Source organism: Hyla sarda, chromosome 3, assembly GCF_029499605.1.
Source record: "Hyla sarda isolate aHylSar1 chromosome 3, aHylSar1.hap1, whole genome shotgun sequence".
Lineage (NCBI taxonomy): Eukaryota > Metazoa > Chordata > Amphibia > Anura > Hylidae > Hyla > Hyla sarda.
The window spans coordinates 113018680-113033439 of record NC_079191.1 but is presented as its reverse complement, the minus strand read 5'-3'; the positions used below and the strand labels follow the sequence as shown (position 1 = coordinate 113033439).

General features: G+C 46.4%; 1 long non-coding RNA gene across 1 annotated transcript in view; it reads left to right on the top strand.

Moving 5' to 3' along the window:
• The first annotated feature begins 3322 nt into the window (after positions 1–3322).
• Positions 3323–14760, top strand: part of LOC130361637 (uncharacterized) — a 71035-nt gene continuing 59597 nt past the window's right edge. The window contains exon 1 of the long non-coding RNA XR_008891091.1: positions 3323–4135. This is a non-coding gene — a long non-coding RNA (uncharacterized LOC130361637). The remainder of the gene's footprint in view (positions 4136–14760) is intronic.

Sequence of the window (14760 nt, the reverse complement as noted above, 5' to 3'; positions counted from 1 at the left end):
TCAGCGCTCCGAGGCCAGCAGGGGGCCCGGAGCGCTCAGCGTAACATCAGGAAGTAAATGAGAAGTATAAAGAGACTGGGTACACTATCCTTCCTAATACTGTATATATATCAAGTATACATGGAGCAGAGTTTTTCATAGGTCATTGTGATTGATAACTGGATTATCATGATGCTAAACAAAAGGGAAAAATATAGGTTGTTTCAGACAGTTCCTTTCCGCAGTCATTTTCGCAGTTCACTATTTTTGGCATCTGATTTACAATAAAAAGCCTAATTGGTCGGCGTGATCCTAAAATGAGATTTGCGTAAATCCTTAGAGCTAGGTATTAAGAAATAAGAAGGAACAGGATCAAGTTATCAAGTCATTATGGGCATACGTACTGTGTAACATAATAACTCTTCAGTGGCCTTGAGGATGCAAATGCAGAATGGTTTCTCCTAACAAAAGCTCAGAAAAATAGTCTGTGCACTAATAAGACGCTGATTCATAACGGACTACAGAAAAAAAGGACCAGAAAACATTATAGAAGACACATGTCATTTTACAAAAAAAATAATAATAATAATAATGTGTACAACGGTTAACACGGAGTCAAAAGGGACATAAACGCTGTGTCTACAATGCTTTCTCCCTTTTTTCTTCCATGTGTGTTTTGTTTTGGGTCACTGGCAGTTTTTTTTCCAAAATGCAGCATGCTGTAGCAATGGTGTTTTTTTCCTCTAGTTTGTGGCATTTTTTGCTTTCTTCATGCACCCTTGGTGCGGGCAGCATTCATGCTCAAAAAGTCACACATTTTTGCACAGATTTGTTGATATTTCAGGCATTGCCTGCTGCCTGAGATTCAATGTGATGCAATGTAAATCTATGCATAGGCAATATGCCTGAGCCCTTATCATAAAATATGATAACAATGCAATTGTGACAAAAATATGATTAAATTTAATTTATAAACATCATAGAAGAGGACTGCTCATTATAGAAATTTCTAAGGGGTCCTGTAGGCAACAATTGCCCATAATAAACATACAACTGAACAGTCACAGTCAGAATCTCATAACTCATAACATTACTTTCACTACCTGAGTAAATATTGGTAATATTTGAATATGCGAAAATTTGCATATGTGCAAATAAGCATATAACAATATTTGCATATGTGAAAAATTGCATATGCAAAAATTAGCATATGCAAAATTCCGCATACACAAAAATTAGCACGCCAGTCTCACACAGTAGTATTAGAGCCTTCTTTACACCACACAAGCTGGAAGCAGAGAGGGATGATAACTGTGATGTGTACTGAAAAGAATATTCGTAATTGTGAATATATAGTGCTATATTCGCGAATATTCGCAAATTCACAAATATACGATATTCGCAAATAAAATTTGCATTGCGAATATTCGCGAGCAACACTATACCTGAGTACAGGCTCAATTCCTAGAATTGGAGTGTAAAGTACCTTGACTGCTTCACCTGGGTCAATAATTTTTCCAAGAAGAGATATTTTCAACTATTTTAAATAAAGATTGATAAATAAATTACCGTATATACTCGAGTATAAGCCGACCCGAGTATAAGCCGAGACCCCTAATTTCAACCCAAAATCCCAGGAAAAGTTATTAACTCGAGTATAAGCCTAGGGTGGGAAATACCTCATCCCCCCATGTAATCATCCAGACCCGTCATTAACATCCTCATCATCATCCCCTTGTCATCATCACACACATCCCCCCTTCATCATCCCCTTATCATCCCACACATCCCCCCTTCATCATCCCCTTATCATCCCACACATCCCCCCTTCATCATCCCCTTATCATCCCACACATCCCCCCTTCATCATCCCCTTATCATCCCACACATCCCCCCTTCATCATCCCCTTATCATCCCACACATCCCCCCTTCATCATCCCCTTATCATCCCACACATCCCCCCTTCATCATCCCCTTATCATCCCACACATCCCCCCTTCATCATCCCCTTATCATCCCACACATCCCCCCTTCATCATCCCCTTGTAATCATCCCACACCCCCCCTTCATCATCCCCACCCCCCCTTCATCATCCCCACACCCCCCCCTTCATCATCCTCTTCTCATCATTCGCCCTCAGTGGTCTTCAACCTGCGGACCTCCAGAGGTTTCAAAACTACAACTCCCAGCAAGCCCGGGCAGCCATCGGCTGTCCGGGCTTGCTGGGAGTTGTAGTTTTGAAACCTCCTGAGGTCCGCAGGTTGAAGACCACTGCGGCCTTCAACATCATCCAGCCCCCTCTCACCCCCTTTAGTTCTGAGTACTCACCTCCGCTCGGCGCTGGTCCGGTCCTGCAGGGCTGTCCGGTGAGGAGGTGGTCCGGTGAGGAGGTGGTCCGGGCTGCTATCTTCACCGGGGGCGCCTCTTCTCCGCGCTTCCGGCCCGGAATAGAGGCGTTGCCTTGACAATGACGCAGAAGTACGTTGGCAATGAACGCACCTCTGCGTCGTTGTCACGGCAACGTGACTATTCTGAGGCCGGGCCCGAAGCGCTTAGAAGAGGCCTCCCCGGTGAAGATAGCAGCCCGGAACCACTATCCCACCGGACCACCTCCTCACCGGACAGTCCTGCAGGACCGGACCAGCGCCGAGCGGAGGTGAGTACTCAGAACTAAAGAGGGTGAGAGGGGGCTGGATGATGTTGAAGGCCGCAGTGGTCTTCAACCTGCGGACCTCCGGAGGTTTCAAAACTACAACTCCCAGCAAGCCCGGACAGCCGATGGCTGCCCGGGCTTGCTGGGAGTTGTAGTTTTGAAACCTCTGGAGGTCCGCAGGTTGAAGACCACTGCGGGTGGGGGAGTTCACTCGAGTATAAGCCGAGGGGGGTGTTTTCAGCACGAAAAATCGTGCTGAAAAACTCGGCTTATACTCGAGTATATACGGTATGTATAATTCCTCAAATTAAAGGTGATTGCTTCTATAGGATGGCGTCTATTGCTCATAGATCCCTGCTTTATGGGCAGAGTATGTATGCTGTTTTCTGTTTTAGTGTTTAATATGTTTTCTTACTTCTTGACAAATCTCGGTTGACTGAAATCTAATGTTGTGATCACACAATACATTTTTACATATTAATGTAAGCATTTTTTTTTTGCAACAGGTTATGAAATCACATAATTTTACAATGATTTTGGAAAGTCATGGAGCAAACCTTAATGTTACCACAAATATTAGAAATGAGCATAGCCTTTGAGGGTACATAAATAATAATAAAAAATAAAAAAACGTAGGTTTGCTACATTAAATCTGATGACAAGGTGATGTTATTGCTCTTACTTCTCTGGCCGATGATAGAGCACACAATCCAGCACACAATCCTCTCTGCAATGTCATGACAGCTACTGTAAGCTTCATAGGTGGTCATAGATAAAAGGAAAGCCATTAATTATTTTTATCTTCAGCTGGCAGGCATGCATAGCTTCCGGGGTTTACAGCCAAGTCTCTATCAGACTTGATCTCCCGTTCTCCTGCACATAGCATATGCTAAGTACTGTCCCCACTTCCTATGGGTTGTTCTCATCTAGCTGTTACTAGAGACAATTTTTCCCTAACAATGGGCACTGGACAACAGAATGGCCAAGATTTTAGAACAGTTTGTTTGAGGTTAGGAGTCAGTAAATTAAATGATTTTTAAATGTATTAGGAAGCACATCAGCTATCAATTATAGTGAATTTGTTTGAAATGACAATGGCAATGAAGAAAGATTTCAGCACTAACTTGTGAATAAGTCATTGTCTTTTTTCATGTGAATATGCACGGCTATATAGGAACATGCGCATGCACAGGCAGTTTACATACAGATCTCACATGACTGTTTTCAGCAGTCAGAGCTCAGGACATGAGAGCCGTATGTAAACTGTTAGCGCATGCGCTCTAGGGACAGAGCGCAGCGCTCACGTGACATGCAACTCATGTCACTAGGATGTGGAGTTGCAGAATATGAATATGCTATCTAACTAAGGGGACGGCTGATTGAGAAGACGGAAAGAACAGGGGCGGCCAGCCGGAGGGGCCCTGCCTCCTGCACACGACTCCCTGAATTCAGAAGAGGAACTTCGCCAGCCAATATTTTTGGAACCACAGCGTCTATTATAGTAAGTGACTCCTCTTTGGATGCCTGGTCACCCACACTATAACCCAGTGTATTGGGTTTAGTGTGGGTGATCAAGGTGACAGTTTTCCTTTAGACCACATCCACAGCAAAACCCACAATTTTGCTGGTTAATTAAAGCTTTTGGCATCCCCTGACGAAGCTCTATTGAGTGAAACTATCGTTAGGGTCTCACAGGCTCCAGGAGTGGCTTTCCTACATAACAGACATTGCCTTTGGTATCTTTGCCAGGTATTGGGTCCCTTATGGTGTTACTTTTATGTATTTCTCTTGCATTTGCACTTTTTTCAAACATCCATTTCATGTATATGTGTTGCCCTGCCTTTGTAATCCATTAGGTGTGGACAATGTCCACCAAGCTTATGTATTTATTCCTCCCTCTTGTGAGTGTTATGATTTGTTAGTGGGTGGGAGAGGGATGCTGATGTTTTTATTGTTTGTACAATAAAGAATGATTGCATACTATTTTGCAATCTGTGCAATTTACTTTTCGGTGCTTATCATTAGCATCATACTGACACATAGATTAACCCCTTAAGGGCTCAGGGTTTTTCAGTTTTTGCACTTTCGTGTCACGATGCCGGCTGGCAGGAGGTGGATCCTCTGTGCCAGAGAGGGATTGGCGTGGACCGTGCTAGTGGACCGGTTCTAAGTCACTACTGGTATTCACCAGAGCCCGCCGCAAAGCGGGATGGTCTTGCTGCGGCGGTAGTGACCAGGTCGTATCCACTAGCAACGGCTCAACCTCTCTGACTGCTGAAGATAGGCGCGGTACAAGGGAGTAGACAGAAGCAAGGTCGGACGTAGCAGAAGGTCGGGGCAGGCAGCAAGGATCGTAGTCAGGGGCAACGGCAGGAGGTCTGGAACACAGGCTAGGAACACACAAGGAAACGCTTTGACTAGGCACAAGGGCAACAAGATCCGGCGAGGGAGTGCAGGGGAAGTGAGGTATACATAGGGAGTGCACAGGTGAAAACACTAATTGGAACCACTGCGCCAATCAGTGGCGCAGTGGCCCTTTAAATCGCAGAGACCCGGCGCGCGCGCGCCCTAGGGAGCGGGGCCGCGCGCGCCGGGACAGGAACGAGGGAGAGCGAGTCAGGTACGGAAGCCGGGGTGCGCATCGCGAGCGGGCGCCACCCGCATCGCGAATCGCATCCCGGCTGGAGGCGGTATCGCAGCGCACCCGGTCAGTGGATCTGACCGGGGCGCTGCCGTAGCGAAGATGTTGCGAGCGCTCCGGGGAGGAGCGGGGACCCGGAGCGCTCGGCGTAACAGTACCCCCCCCCTTGGGTCTCCCCCTCTTCTTAGAGCCTGAGAACCTGAGGACCAGACTTTTATCTAGGATATTGTCCTCAGGTTCCCAGGATCTCTCTTCAGGACCACAGCCCTCCCAGTCCACTAAAAAAAAGGTTTTACCTCTGACCTTTTTGGAGGCCAGTATCTCCTTAACGGTGAAGATATCAGAAGAACCGGAGACAGGAGTAGGAGAAATGAGTTTGGGAGAGAAGCGGTTGATGATGAGTGGTTTAAGAAGAGAGACATGAAAGGCATTAGGAATACGAAGAGAAGGAGGAAGAAGAAGTTTGTAAGAGACAGGATTAATCTGGCACAAAATTTTGAAAGGACCAAGATAGCGTGGTCCCAATTTGTAGCTGGGAACACGGAAGCGGACATATTTAGCGGAGAGCCATACCTTGTCTCCGGGAGAAAAAATGGGGGGAGCTCTTCTTTTCTTATCAGCAAACTTCTTCATGCGTGATGAAGCCTGTAAGAGAGAATTTTGGGTCTCTTTCCATATGGTGGAAAGATCACGAGTTATTTCATCCACAGCGGGCAAACCAGAGGGCAAGGGAGTAGGGAGGGGGGGAAGAGGGTGACGGCCGTACACCACGAAAAATGGGGATTTGGAAGAAGATTCAGAGACTCTGAAGTTATACGAGAATTCGGCCCATGGTAGAAGATCTGCCCAGTCATCCTGGCGGGAGGAAACAAAATGCCGTAAATAATCACCCAGGACCTGGTTAATTCTTTCTACTTGCCCATTGGATTGAGGATGATAAGCAGAAGAAAAGTTTAATTTAATCTTGAGTTGTTTACAGAGAGCCCTCCAGAATTTTGACACGAATTGGACGCCTCTATCCGAGACGATCTGCGTGGGCAACCCGTGAAGACGAAAAATTTGTACAAAAAATTGTTTTGCCAACTGAGGCGCTGAAGGAAGACCAGGAAGAGGAATAAAATGTGCCATCTTGGAAAATCGATCAACGACCACCCAAACAACAGTGTTGCCACGGGATGGGGGTAAGTCTGTAATAAAGTCCATACCAATCAGAGACCAAGGCTGTTCGGGGACAGGCAAAGGATGAAGAAGACCAGCGGGCTTCTGGCGAGGAGTCTTATCCCGGGCACAGACAGTGCAGGCCCGCACAAAATCAACAACATCCGTCTCCAGAGTCGGCCACCAATAGAAACGAGAGATGAGTTGCACGGATTTCTTGATGCCCGCATGGCCTGCGAGATGGGAGGAGTGACCCCATTTGAGGATTCCGAGGCGTTGGCGTGGAGAGACGAAGGTCTTCCCTGGAGGAGTTTGCCTGATGGAGGCTGGAGAAGTGGAGATCAGGCAGTCAGGAGGAATGATGTGTTGCGGAGAGAGCTCTACTTCCGAGGCATCCGAGGAACGAGAGAGAGCATCGGCCCTAATGTTCTTATCGGCAGGGCGAAAGTGAATTTCAAAATTAAACCGGGCAAAGAACAGAGACCACCTGGCCTGGCGAGGATTCAGCCGTTGGGCAGACTGGAAATAGGAGAGATTCTTGTGATCGGTGTAAATAATAACTGGAAATTTTGATCCCTCCAGCAGATGCCTCCATTCCTCAAGTGCTAATTTAATGGCCAGTAGCTCTCGATCCCCGATGGAGTAGTTCCTCTCCGCCGGAGAGAAGGTCCTAGAAAAAAAACCACAGGTAACAGCATGCCCGGAAGAATTTTTTTGTAGAAGAACCGCTCCAGCTCCTACTGAGGAGGCATCAACCTCCAATAGGAAGGGTTTAGATGGGTCAGGTCTGGAGAGCACGGGAGCAGAAGAAAAGGCAGACTTGAGCCGTTTAAAGGCGTCTTCCGCTTGAGGAGGCCAAGACTTAGGATTGGCATTCTTTTTGGTTAAAGCCACGATAGGAGCCACAATGGTGGAAAAATGTGGAATAAATTGTCTGTAATAATTGGCGAACCCCAAAAAACGTTGGATAGCACGGAGTCCGGAGGGGCGTGGCCAATCTAAGACGGCAGAGAGTTTGTCTGGATCCATTTGTAGTCCCTGGCCAGAGACCAAGTATCCTAGGAAAGGAAGAGATTGACATTCAAACAGACATTTCTCCATTTTGGCATAAAGTTGATTGTCACGAAGTCTCTGAAGAACCATGCGGACATGCTGGCGGTGTTCTTCTAGGTTGGCAGAAAAAATCAGAATATCGTCCAGATACACAACAACACAGGAATATAAGAGATCACGAAAAATTTCATTAACAAAGTCTTGGAAGATGGCAGGGGCGTTGCACAGGCCAAAGGGCATGACCAGATACTCAAAGTGTCCATCTCTAGTGTTAAATGCCGTTTTCCATTCATCCCCCTCCCTGATGCGGATGACATTATAAGCACCTCTTAAGTCCAGTTTAGTAAAGATGTGGGCACCTTGGAGGCGATCAAAGAGTTCAGAGATAAGAGGTAGAGGGTAGCGGTTCTTTACCGTGATTTTATTAAGACCGCGGTAGTCAATGCAAGGACGTAGGGAGCCATCTTTTTTGGACACAAAGAAAAATCCAGCTCCGGCAGGAGAGGAGGATTTGCGGATAAACCCCTTTTTTAAATTTTCCTGGATGTACTCAGACATAGCAAGAGTCTCTGGGGCGGACAGAGGATAAATTCTGCCCCGGGGTGGAGTAGTGCCCGGGAGGAGGTCAATAGGACAGTCATAAGGCCTGTGAGGAGGTAGAGTCTCAGCTTGTTTTTTGCAAAACACATCAGCAAAGTCCATATAGGCCTTAGGGAGACCGGTTACAGGGGGAACCACAGGGTCACGGCAGGGAGTACTGGGAACCGGTTTAAGGCAGTCCTTGAAACAAGAGATACCCCAGCTCTTGATCTCCCCTGTGGACCAATCCAGGGTTGGGGAATGGCGTTGGAGCCACGGTAGTCCAAGGAGAATTTCGGAAGTGCAATTGGGGAGGACCAAGAACTCAATTTTTTCTTGATGAGGTCCGATGCACATTAGAAGGGGCTCCGTGCGGTAATGTATGGTACAGTCCAATCTTTCATTGTTAACACAATTGATGTAGAGGGGTCTGGCGAGACTGGTTACCGGGATGTTGAACCTGTTGATGAGAGAGGCCAAAATAAAGTTTCCTGCAGATCCGGAATCCAAGAAGGCCATAGTAGAGAAGGAGAAGGTAGATGCAGATATCCGCACAGGCACAGTAAGACGTGGAGAAGCAGAGTTGACATCAAGGACTGTCTCACTTTTGTGCGGAGTCTGCGTGCGTCTTTCCAGGCGGGGAGGACGGATAGGACAATCCTTCAGGAAGTGTTCGGTACCGGCACAGTACAGGCAGAGATTCTCCATGCGGCGTCGTGTCCTCTCTTGAGGTGTCAGGCGAGAACGGTCAACTTGCATAGCCTCCACGGCGGGAGGCACAGGAACGGATTGCAGAGGACCAGAGGAGAGAGGAGCCGGGGAGAAAAAACGCCTCGTGCGAACAAAGTCCATATCCTGGCGGAGCTCCTGACGCCTTTCGGAAAAACGCATGTCAATGCGAGTGGCAAGATGAATGAGTTCATGTAGATTAGCAGGAATTTCTCGTGCGGCCAGAATATCTTTAATGTTGCTGGATAGGCCTTTTTTAAAGGTCACGCAGAGGGCCTCATTATTCCAGGATAGTTCAGAAGCAAGAGTACGGAATTGTATGGCGTACTCGCCAACGGAAGAATTACCCTGGACCAGGTTCAGCAGGGCAGTCTCAGCAGAAGAGGCTCGGGCAGGTTCCTCAAAGACACTACGAATTTCCGAGAAGAAGGAGTGTACAGAGGCAGTGACGGGGTCATTGTGGTCCCAGAGCGGTGTGGCCCATGACAGAGCTTTTCCAGACAGAAGGCTGACTACGAAAGCCACCTTAGACCTTTCAGTAGGAAACTGGTCCGACATCATCTCCAAGTGCAGGGAACATTGTGAAAGAAAGCCACGGCAAAACTTAGAGTCCCCATCAAATTTATCCGGCAAGGATAGTCGTAGGCCTGAAGCGGCCACTCGCTGCGGAGGAGGTGCAGGAGCTGGCGGAGGAGATGATTGCTGAAGCTGTGGTAGTAGCTGCTGTAGCATCACGGTCAGTTGAGACAGCTGATGGCCTTGTTGCGCTATCTGTTGTGACTGCTGGGCGACCACCGTGGTGAGGTCAGCGACAACTGGCAGAGGTACTTCAGCGGGATCCATGGCCGGATCTACTGTCACGATGCCGGCTGGCAGGAGGTGGATCCTCTGTGCCAGAGAGGGATTGGCGTGGACCGTGCTAGTTGACCGGTTCTAAGTCACTACTGGTATTCACCAGAGCCCGCCGCAAAGCGGGATGGTCTTGCTGCAGCGGTAGTGACCAGGTCGTATCCACTAGCAACGGCTCAACCTCTCTGACTGCTGAAGATAGGCGCGGTACAAGGGAGTAGACAGAAGCAAGGTCGGACGTAGCAGAAGGTCGGGGCAGGCAGCAAGGATCGTAGTCAGGGGCAACGGCAGGAGGTCTGGAACACAGGCTAGGAACACACAAGGAAACGCTTTCACTAGGCACAAGGGCAACAAGATCCGGCGAGGGAGTGCAGGGGAAGTGAGGTATACATAGGGAGTGCACAGGTGAAAACACTAATTGGAACCACTGCGCCAATCAGTGGCGCAGTGGCCCTTTAAATCGCAGAGACCCGGCGCGCGCGCGCCCTAGGGAGTGGGGCCGCGCGCGCCGGGACAGGAACGAGGGAGAGCGAGTCAGGTACGGAAGCCGGGGTGCGCATCGCGAGCGGGCGCCACCCGCATCGCGAATCGCATCCCGGCTGGAGGCGGTATCGCAGCGCACCCGGTCAGTGGATCTGACCGGGGCGCTGCCGTAGCGAAGATGTTGCGAGCGCTCCGGGGAGGAGCGGGGACCCGGAGCGCTCGGCGTAACATTTCGTTTTTACTCCTTACCTTTTAAAAATCATAACCCTTTCAATTTTCCACCTAAAAATCCATATTTTGGCTTATTTTTTGTGTCACCAATTCTACTTTGCAGTGACATTAGTCATTTTACCCAAACATTCACGACGAAACGGAAAAAAAAATAATTGTGCGACAAAATTGAAGAAAAAACGCCATTTTGTAACTTTTGGGGGCTTCCGTTTCTACGCAGTGCATATTTAGGTAAAAATGACACCTTATCATTATTCTGTAGGTCCATGCGGTTAAAATTATACCCTACTTATATAGGTTTGATTTTGTCGTACTTCTGGAAAAAATCATAACTACATGCAGGAAAATTTATACGTTTAAAAATGTCATCTTCCGACCCCTATAACTTTTAAATTTTTCCGCTGACAGGGCGGTATGAGGAGTCATTTTTTGCGCCGTGATCTGAAGTTTTTATCGGTATGATTTTTGTTTTGATTGGACTTTTTGATCACTTTTTATTCATTTTTTAATGGTATAAAAAGTGACCAAAATGCGCTTTTTGGGACTTTGTAATTTTTTTACGTGTACGCCATTGAACGTGCGGTTTAATTAACAATATATTTTTATATTTCGGACATTTACGCACGTGGCGATACCATATATTTTTATTTACACTGTTTTATTTTTTATTGGAAAAGGGGGGTGATTCAAACTTTTATTAGGGAAGGGGTTAAATGACCTTTATTAACACTTTTTTTTACTTTTTTTTGCAGTGTTATAGGTCCCATAGGGACCTATAACATTGCACACACTGATCTCTTACACAGATCATTGGCGTGTATTAACACACCTGTGATCAGTGTTATCGGCGCTTGACTGCTCCTGCCTGGATCTCAGGCACGGAGCAGTCATTCGTCGATCGGACACCGTGGAGGCAGGTAAGGGCCCTCCCGGTGTCTTGTAAGCTGTTCGGGACGCCGCGATTTCCCCACGGCGGTCTCGAACAGCCCGACTGACTAGCTGGGATACTTTCACTTTACGTCCTGCGCCGGCTCCCACGATATGAAGCTAGGTCGCGCTGCGACCCCCCATCACATCGCGTCAGTCCCGGCGTTCATCAACGGCCGGGACCCGCGGCTAATACCACACATGGCCGATCACGGCAATGTGCGTTATTAACCCTTTAGAAGTGGCGGTCAAAGCTGACCGCCGCTTCTAAAGGGTTAATACCGCACATTGCAGTGATCGGCGATGTGTGGTATTAGCCGCGGGTCACAGCCGTTGATGAACGCCGGGACCGACATGATGTGATGCTTCATATCGCGGGAGCTGGCGCAGGACGTAAATATACGTCCTGCGTCGTTAAGGGGTTAAAGATACCATGTAAGATTTACCGTATATTTACCGTATTGTGAACTTTTTTTTTTTTTTTTTTGGGGGGGGGGTGGGCAGCATTTTACTTTGGATCCAGGCAGCGCAATGTCTTGTGCCAACCCTGCATTCATGTTTTTTGAATGCAAAGAACATACGAGCGTTTGGGTTTTAATCTTACCAAGGAAAACATCTGCAAGAAGTTCATTGGTTTTCTATGGATATTCTGAGTTTCTTCTACATTCCAAAACCTTGGGGGCCATTCAACTGGCCCAAGACTACCAATCCACTTTCAAGAAAACTGTTCATCTAGGAATGCTCGGACCTGACACCCATAATGTGGTGGTGCACCATCTTGCTGGAAAAACTCAGGGAAAGTGCCAGCTTCAGTGCATAAAGAGGGAAACACATCATCATGTAACAATTTCGCATATCCAGTGGCCTTGAGGTTTCCATTGATGAAGAATGGTCCTACTATCTTTGTACCCCACATGCCACACTGTACCATCAATTTTTGTGTTCCAACAGTCTTTGAGGGATCTATCCAATGTGGGTTAGTATCAGACCAATAGCGGTGGTTTTGTTTGTTAACTTCACGATTCACATAAAAGCTCCCAGTTACCTCCATTGTGGCTGAGCACACATACAATGGGAGGAGGGAGGCAGACTACAAGCCCCACCTAAGTTTGCTGATATGTGTGCCGGCCTCACAGGTGACCCTTAATGCTGCCTTAATAGCGATCAAGACGCAGAAAATGTGGAGTTTATACACCTCCAAGTATAAGATTTAAACAACAACAAAGAGTTGGTCTGAAATGGCGGAGGTGCTCTACCCCAAATGCAGTTGTGCATATATACTGGGGGGGCAGATCCTGCCCTTGTAGTCTGTTGCTAAGGGCGATCCCCAGCATAAAAATACATACAATTGAGGATGCCTGCAACAGACTACAAGTGTCACAATGGCATCCTACACCAGATAAACGGGGTGGTTGTGTAACAATTAGAATAATACAAAACAGGAATTTAGGTGCACTACTGTGGTCTGTTGCAGGCTTCCTCAATTGTATGCATTTTTATGCTGGGGATCGCCCTTAGCAACAGACCACAAGGGCAGGATCTGCTCCCCCAGTATATATGTGCACAACTGCATTTAGGGTTGAGCACCTCCACCATTTGTGACCACGTGTTTGTTGTTGTATAAACTCCACATTAAATGCGCCTTGATCACTATTAAGACAGCATTAAGGTTCACCTGTGAGGCCGGCACACATATCACCAAACTTAGGTGGGGCTTGTAGCCTGTCTCTCCCTCCTCCCATTGTATGTGTGCTCAGCCACACTGGAGGTAACCTGGGAACAGGCTGCAAGTCGACCTAATGCTGCTGTAATTGCCCACTGGCCCCTGGTTTTTGCTTATCATGCACAGGTAGGTTAGTGTTAGGTCCCGTGCCACTTGAGAAACCTTGGCGTTGGTGTGCGGGCTCTGGTATATCCTTCATCTAAGAATATACTGGCGAATGTCTCAATTTTAACATCAGTGTTGAGGGATAGCCAATGTCATTGTATACATCTACCACAGTATGTGCTTTATAAACAATATAAATAAGAAGTGACAAGCTACTCACTATATGAAATATCAACACTGCTACATCTGTATATGGACCTGTATGATATTAATACCAATAAATATAATTTAGTAATTAACAGATTGAATGTGTTTTTGCTGTTGCAAGGAAGTATAATGTCAACCAGCACATAAACCTTTCTTATTTCTTACAGTCATTTAGTTCTGTATTGTAAGAATTGTACTATGCTGCTGCCATTTCTTTCTTTTCATTCCAGTTACGATAAGAATAGCTAAGAAGAAAACTATGTTTCTGCCATTCAGTCAAGGTCTGAAAAGAATGCTTTATGAAATAGGTTGCTGAACTATCAGCTATTTAGAACAATACAAAACGTGAGATCTGGGCCATTCAATATTGCAATGGAGAATATACAGTCAATTTAGATTTACTGCAGTCTGCTAGAAGTACTGTATCAACACAAGTAACCTGAAGTTTTTTGCACGGTGATAGCCCAGTTATTGGATTGTATATAATGAAGCTGGTTTTTGCAATAGTCAAAAGCAGCTTATGAGCCACAACGTAACACAAGACTTAGGTAATAGATACATTGTCCCATATAACACAATTGTAGTCACTTTCTCTATGATGCCCCCTTCTGTTTTTTGTCCTTATGACTGCATCAGTGATCATGGGGTGTAATCTAGGAACCTGGCGGAGAACATGACAGGAAGGCTTCACACATGATGCCAAAGGCAGTTACGGAAGATGGTTCCTAGTCTTGGAAACATTGGAAAAAGGTAGTATGCACAGAGTGATGGATTTTGTTAAATTAATAGAGGAGGTTTATTAGTGCATCCTTGCACCGTTTGATGTTGGAATAAAGTCTCTTCACTGAAGCATCCGCGAGGGTGAGTGCTGCATTGCATCAATCTATGTGCTACTCTACCCCAATGCCACATTCCAACAATGACTTCATTCAATGGATAAGCAACCAGATGCTACCTCCTCTGCTCTGCTTCCAGTTTTCAATGCAGGTCTGCTGGTTTAAATGAAGCTCAGCTTTGCCCTGAGAGGCTCCACATGGGGCCAGAGGTAAACCTTGAAGAGGTGATCCCAGGATTATTTTTTATTAACTATTTACAAAATAGTTGATAAGTATCTTATTAATTGGGTCCCACCACTGGGACTCCAATTATTTGTGATAACCTAAATGATGCCTGAGTGAATGCATCACACAGGTTCAATCTTTGCTCCATTCACTCACTATAAGGCTGTTGAAAATACCCAAGCATGGTACTCAAAAAGTGGCATTATCAGACGATGAACAATTATGAAAGTCTGTGCTAAAAAGTCTCACTGTATATAAATACAAGGTGTTATTATTATTACTATGATGTAAATACTTGTACTTTTACTTACAAGGCTTAAGGCACAATACCCTATGTGCAAAGCGTATGCTGAAGAACTTCATAGCACTAACTTCATTGG